Raw genomic sequence first — 7,186 nt, 5'->3', positions numbered from 1 at the left:
AAATCACCTCAATTCTCAGAGATCCCCAAACGGTTCGCGCGAAGCTGTTCAAAAGATTCAGTTTCCTTAAACCCCACCTTTCGGTAGCATACTGTGTTCTGATTGGTCAACTAACATAACCAGTTTGGATTGGTTGTTCCGCACACAACTTCATGGTAAACTATGCGTTAGCATCTGTTTGGGGTGAATTATGTCTTATTCCTCTCGTCGCGAAGCCAACAGTAAAATAAAAAACTTGAACAGTCGCTGCTTTTTCTTCTGTTTGGGTGTATTCAAGCCGCGCGCTTCAGTTTGAATCTGAATAGCGCGTTCAGCGCGGGGGCGTGGTCACATAACGAAGGGAGACATGAAAAACAGACATCGCGTTGTTTTCATATGGATTACTTTATCACAGAATATCTGTTAGTAGCACTTGTTTAGTTTTAAAGTAGATGTCTCTTCGTTGAGTATTCACGGAGTTACACTTCATTTTAATGACGTTCATTTACATGACGATCAGCACAAACAAAGGCAGCAGACAGCACACATACTGATAAGATGCTCGGGAGAAAACAGACACATAACTTCATAATCATACTTCGTGTTGTGATTCGGAGATGCTCGTTGTTCTAAATAAAGTTAGTAATGAACCATCTTTTATGGCCAAATGCTTTGAAAATCCCGCTGTACTCACCGAGATTAGAAAAGCAGTCATCAGTGAAATGTTGTGAACACAACAAAAGGGATTTGTTGTACTGCTCTGGTATTGTGGTGAAAATGAATTTTAGCCATTGGTTCTTCTGATCTTCATTCGTTGGCAGTGAAAATAAATCTCCTCAACATGATGCTATCACACCAACCAAAGCGCCTGTGTGTGTGCAGGGGCGCTGCTGAGGATTTTGGGCCCCATGAAAAGAATCTTGACAGGGCCCCCAACACAGCTGAGTTAATATTATTAATTTACATAAAATCATGCTCTTTTATGGTATTTTGAATATCATTCTCATATATTTAAGTCAATCAGACAATTGAACATCCCATATCCACACCTGTAATTTGTCCTCTGCAATACTGCACTACTTCAGTACTGTATAATGTATATACTGTGCATAGCTGTACATGTGTCATATAGTGTATTCACATATATTTGTATGAATATTTGTAATGTACACTGGCAATGACAATAAAGTTAATCTAATCTAACCTAACATCTTTAACATGACAGTTGAAATGTAACGGAAACACTGAAGTGCGTTTGAGAAAATTGAGTTCCCTTATCATGCACTTTTAACACTAGAACGGCCACCAGCAGTCATTTTAACCGCAACATTTAAACTTATGTTAATTATCTTTAACACTAGAATGAACACGGCATCATTTTGACCGTTTTGAAATTTGCATAGTCAATAACTTTGTCTAAAGATTAATCATGCTGTATTTGACAATATAGGGGACAGTGTAGTAATACAACTCCACATCATCTTCAAGAGATGCACTGAATCCTCACAAACAGCTGATAGTTCGAGTTCATGAAGTTAGACTGCTTGCAAGACAAGTGCAACAGCGTGGACCGCAGCAGGGTGCTGAAAGTGGGCGCCGCCTCGTACAAAAGATGCCGACACCGGATGCATGTGAGGCAAGGCCGTGCACCCTCTGCACCCTGCTCTATAGAAATGTGCCAACTTATCGAAAAATGCTACAGTAGAGACCTAGGGCCTCGTGTACAAAGCGTGCGTACGCACAGAAAAGTGCCGTAGACTACGATCATTGTCACGGGCGGTCCACTAACAATTTAGGCCTAATAACAAAACCACCTTTTCTTGTGAAATATTGGGTAACATGCTGTCGACCCTTTGCCTCTTTCACTTCTCTTATTTTTTTCTCTTTCCGTTTTTGACTTCCAGATTTTTGAGGCATTTTCACATTCTCTGTCAAGTTGAATCTGCTGGCGCTATTGTGTTGCCTTGGTTACTGAATACAATTTGGGCGGACTGAACCATTTTATGATAATCGAGAGGGGGAGAGGGGCCCACGGACGTTTGTGTTTCCTAAACAAATACATTATTGACACCAGGAAACAGCAAATAGAATAATTTAAAGTTAATAATTTTTACTATCAAATATTTTTTTTAGCACCACAATTTTATTGGGGGCTTCTCTGGGCCCCCTCTTAGTCATGGGCCCCGAGAATCGTCATCGTTTACCCCCCCTTTACAGCGCCCCAGGTGTGTGTGTGTGTGTCTGTGTGGGGGGTGGGGCAGCTCAGAGTTCCGTTTCTCCCAACACGGTAGGCGGAGATTATTATGCAAAGTGCTCCTAGTGACGTACATAGAGATGGGCAAAAGATTTGAAATATATAACGACTCGTTTCAGCGATTCAGAGTCGACTCCTTACTTTAGAATCCAATAACTTTATAAATCGTGTACTTTTTGGTTTAATTATTTGCACATTGTTTACACAGATGGACAGCTACATCATACACTGTAATACAGGTCATTTTTGATTTCCCATCTGTGTGGCTCTTTAAGTTGTCAAAAAATTTAAAAACATGATCCTTCATAAATCATTCTGATATGCTGATTTGCTGCTTCTATATTATATCCTCAAGAATATAAAGTTCAAAAGAACAAAATGTATTTAAACAGAAATCTTTTATATTCTTATTGTTTTATTATTATTTTATACATTCTACATTATTTATTTACTGAAACTTTTGATCAATGAATTGCATCCTGACTGAATAAAAGTAATTTCTTTTAAAAAGGAAAATAAATAAATAAATCTTACTGACCCTTTGAACAGTAGTGTACTTTTTCACTTTAAATATTGTAATTGATTACATCTGCTCAAGCTTATTCCGGTCTGTTCCTCACGCAAATCTAAAGTATCAATTTGGAAAATAATGCACAAGTCCTATGTGTTAGCATTTGGAGTTTCTAAGAGCAGCATGGACATTCTGCTAAATGCCTTGTTTTGTGCTGCATGGAAGAAAGTCCTTGAGATCTGGATCCGCAGCGGAGTGAGTAAATGACAGAATTTTCATTTTTCAGGCCAACTTTTCCTGTAATAACCTCATATCCTCAAAGTGAAGATGTTGAGGAGTTTTGCAGTAATATCGTCGCTCATGTGAGAGATTGTGTGCTTTGTGAATGGCTCTGAGAAATGGCTGTTTGCTGAATGACGTCTGTTGTATTAGGGCCGCGCGCTCACAGCGACAGAAGCCTGCTTGAGATTCTCGGGCCCCTCGTCTCTCTCTCAGCTGTCTGTCACGCCGGATGACTTTTCCATCTGCTCGCTGAATCTTCAGGGGTAAAAAGCCTGAGTAAAAATTGGCTTCCTTTGATGACAATGTGACACATGAAATGGTTTCTTTTGTCCTCCAGACCCAGCCTTCCTTTGACTGTCAGACTCGTGTGGAGTTCAGGTGAGACTGTACATCAAACCTCGCCTATAGTGCCCTCAGGATAGATCCTGCTCTGCAGCTATGCATGAATATTCATTCATTTCCCTGAAATGATGATGCAAATATTAAAAATATTATGCAACTCTGTGAAATCCGGTAACTGTTGATTAACACCTGTAACTTCAACTGTAAATATCATGTTACTTATTATTTACATTCACAATGAGAATATTATGGTTAATATTAGTTTTATATTTTTAATTGGATATGTGTGATGTTTTTTTAATTGTGTTGTTGATTTGCATGAGTATAATGATTTTTATGATAATTATTAGTACATATAGTATGATTATATTGTTACTATTTTAAATTTCTAATTACATTTTTATTATTACCTATATTACCGTTTTATTGGACGTGTGCCATGGTTTTTCTACTACTGAGTACTCAGTATATTAATTGCAAACATTTCAATTATTCTGCAACTCATTGAAATCTTGTAAATGTCGATTAACACACCTCTAACTGTAAATATCATGTTTCTTAATTTTTGGATTTTTTTTATATTGTTTATGATGGTTATCATTGTTATTTACATTGTTTTTTTGTCTACGTTTACCATGTTAATATTACCTTTTTATTGAAAGTGCCATGTTTTTTCTACTGAGTGCTATCATTACAATTTTTATATGATAATATTACATTAACTGTTTTAAGTATTATGCAACACCATGAAATCTTGTAAATGTCTATTAACACACCTGTAACTGTGCATTCTGTATCAATTCTGGCAGTTTTATAAAAGCTATATGTTATGGGAAATTACGGAATTTTCCACGGGTAAGGGGTGTTACACATGAGAGAATTAAAGCAATAAAGTTTGTTGCTTTATTTAACCACCATCATTTTGCAGAAATCCTGCAGCTGTGAGTCGAGCAGTAATTAGCATCATGGGGAGACTCATTTCAAGCACTTGTCTATTTGCAGCCGGGCTCTTCATGGAGCGTGAGAGCGGACAGACCCTGACGGGAATATCATCCCGACTGCAGAAATCCACTGAATAATCAACCAATCTGACAGCTGCGAGGACACCACATGACACTGTTGCCCCCCAGTGTTTATTCTCTTCTCCATTACAGTTATTTACTGGAAGTGATGCATCCTTCACAGACAAGACATAATACCATGGTTTATTGGACATGGCAACTGGTTCATACTATCTTTACATACATTATATATATATATATATATATATATATATATATATATATATATGCAAAGATAGTATGAACCTGTTGCCATGTCCAATATATATATATATATATGATATCATGTTTATAATTATTATTTTTTTTTTATCAATTATTTATGGTGATTTTTTTTATACATATATTATAGTAATAATGTGTTTTAGTAAAAAATAATTTAGTAGTAATTTTTTTGTACATGTACAAATGTTTATTAATTATCCTTAATTTCATTGTTTTTTATTTGATTTGCGATTATTATTATTATTTGCACACACCATGATAATACAATGTTTATTATTTATTTTATTGGTTTTTATTTTGTTTGCTATCCATTTTACTTGTACAATGATAATTTATTATTGGACTTTTTATTTTACTTTTTTGGACATCTTGCTTTTTATAACACCAATATGTGGACTTTATTGCTAATACATCATGCTAATAACATGTTTGTTTGTTTGTTTTTAGCAAAAATTTATGACTGGTGGTATTTACATACTTCCAAGAATATAGCACAGTAGTGTGGGACATTTACTGTATAAAAACCATGATGTTTTGGACATTTACATGTTTTATATGTTGTCACTGAATATAATGTCATTGTCATACTGAAAATATGACATGTAAATTGCATGGTATATGAACATGGTAATTATTCAGTACAATGGTACCTCCACAATACTCTACTGTTAGTGTCTGACTGTTTGCTTTCTTTGCACAGAGTGATGGGAAAATGCAGATGTCAAGATTTCTTCTTCTTCTCTTTCAGTTTCTCTGTTAGGACGTGTCATCATAAGCTGGTAACCATGGGGACAGATATCAGTTCTCATGCATCCAGTGACCCGTGTGGCATCCTTCAGTGTCAAAGTGATGTACGGTGTGCAGCGCTGTCATAACGTGACATACATCCGTCTGAGAATATTCTCCACAGATTCAGAATGCTGCATTGTCATCTGCAGAATAAACGCAGAAGAGGAGTTTAACTAACCTTCCTAATTTCTGAAAGCCAGTGTGAAATGATGTTCTCAACTTCAGTAATCACATGCACTCATGAGAGATATTCAACAAGAAAAGTGGCTAATTGTTATTGTAAAAAAAAAAAAATGTGATTGAATATTTTACTAGGTGTAATGTGTAGAAGTCTTGCTAATTGTAGCTAATACTTTTTCCATGCTTACTACTGAAAAATGTATTATTATTATTATTATTATTATTATTATTATTGTTATTATTATTATTATTATTATTATTATTATTATTATTATTATTATTATTATTATTATTATTAATAAGTTTGGTCCTGGTCCAAATTGCCCATTATCTTATTGACAAATCAAGCAATCTTTCTACTGGGGTTTGTCTAAAATAGATGAAACCACAAAAATACACCAGCACAGAAAACTCACATAGATTCTGTCATCCGAATTTCTACCTGTCCATTAAAAAATAAGTAAGTGATTCTGTGTTCATGATCAGCCCTTGCAGGATTTGACCTACAATCTTTAAGTTACCAGCCCTGTTCTTGAAAGACTAGCCAGCCCCGAGCCCACCCACCGTCAGCAGCCTGCAGTTCATTGAGCAGCTCTTCATCACTCAATATTTGGCCTGAAAACAAACACTTCTGCCTCACAGACCCTTCAGGGCGTATATATAAGTCACCACATACAAAATGAACAATGAAGCTTAGAAAATATTACTAGAAGGCCCTCGTCCATGGGCCGCAATCACTGGGCTGTCACACAGCAGAAGGTTTATAGTGCAGCTTAAACGCATGATTTGAAAAGTACAAAACTGTTCGTATTTACAGTGTCTCGACAGAATGTTGAAGAGACGGCTGTAATGCGAGGAAAAAGAGCCAATTCAGCAGACAGGAAGACCTCCTCGCAGAGAAACGCCACTCTGTACAGTAAGCACACAGATCTGCTTCTCCTTCAGCCTTGGGATGCCGCCCGGGGAAAAAATGGAGGGAAACGGGAATACTGAATGGGGCGCTTGTTTTAGATGTGAAGTTGAAGGGAAAACTAACTTGCTAACATCTTAGTTGGCCGGTATATACAGAAGTCCAAAAATGGTAATTCTGTCATTATTTACTTACCCTAGCGTGTCATTTCAAGCATGTATGCTTACATTTTAGAGTGTAACACAAAATAATTTTCCAATTCTTTACAATGAATTGACAGTTTATAGTCTTTAAAAAGAACAGAAACACTATTGAGTGTAACAGTTTTGTTCCAGGAGTAAAAATCCCATTCATTTTCTCCATAGGGGAACTGACTTTTAACAGTAACTTGTAAACCATTAAAGACTGACCTACTGTGAGCTGTGAGGTTGTTAATCGATGGTATATGCTTCTGCTGAAGCCATTAACTCAATTACTGGTGAAAACGTCATTTCCCGTGATTGTGCAAAACATCTGCACTTCAGAGAAAAGCAGCAGGCAAATCACACCAAACGAAGCACAGTGACTGGTTTAATTGAGTCTGTCTGCCTAGACTTTTAAAAGTTGTATAAATATATTTGTCCCTATGGGAAAAATGAGTGGAAAAACTGCAT

This window comes from Carassius gibelio, chromosome B16, assembly GCF_023724105.1.
Source record: "Carassius gibelio isolate Cgi1373 ecotype wild population from Czech Republic chromosome B16, carGib1.2-hapl.c, whole genome shotgun sequence".
Lineage (NCBI taxonomy): Eukaryota > Metazoa > Chordata > Actinopteri > Cypriniformes > Cyprinidae > Carassius > Carassius gibelio.
This window is presented reverse-complemented; position numbering follows the sequence as displayed.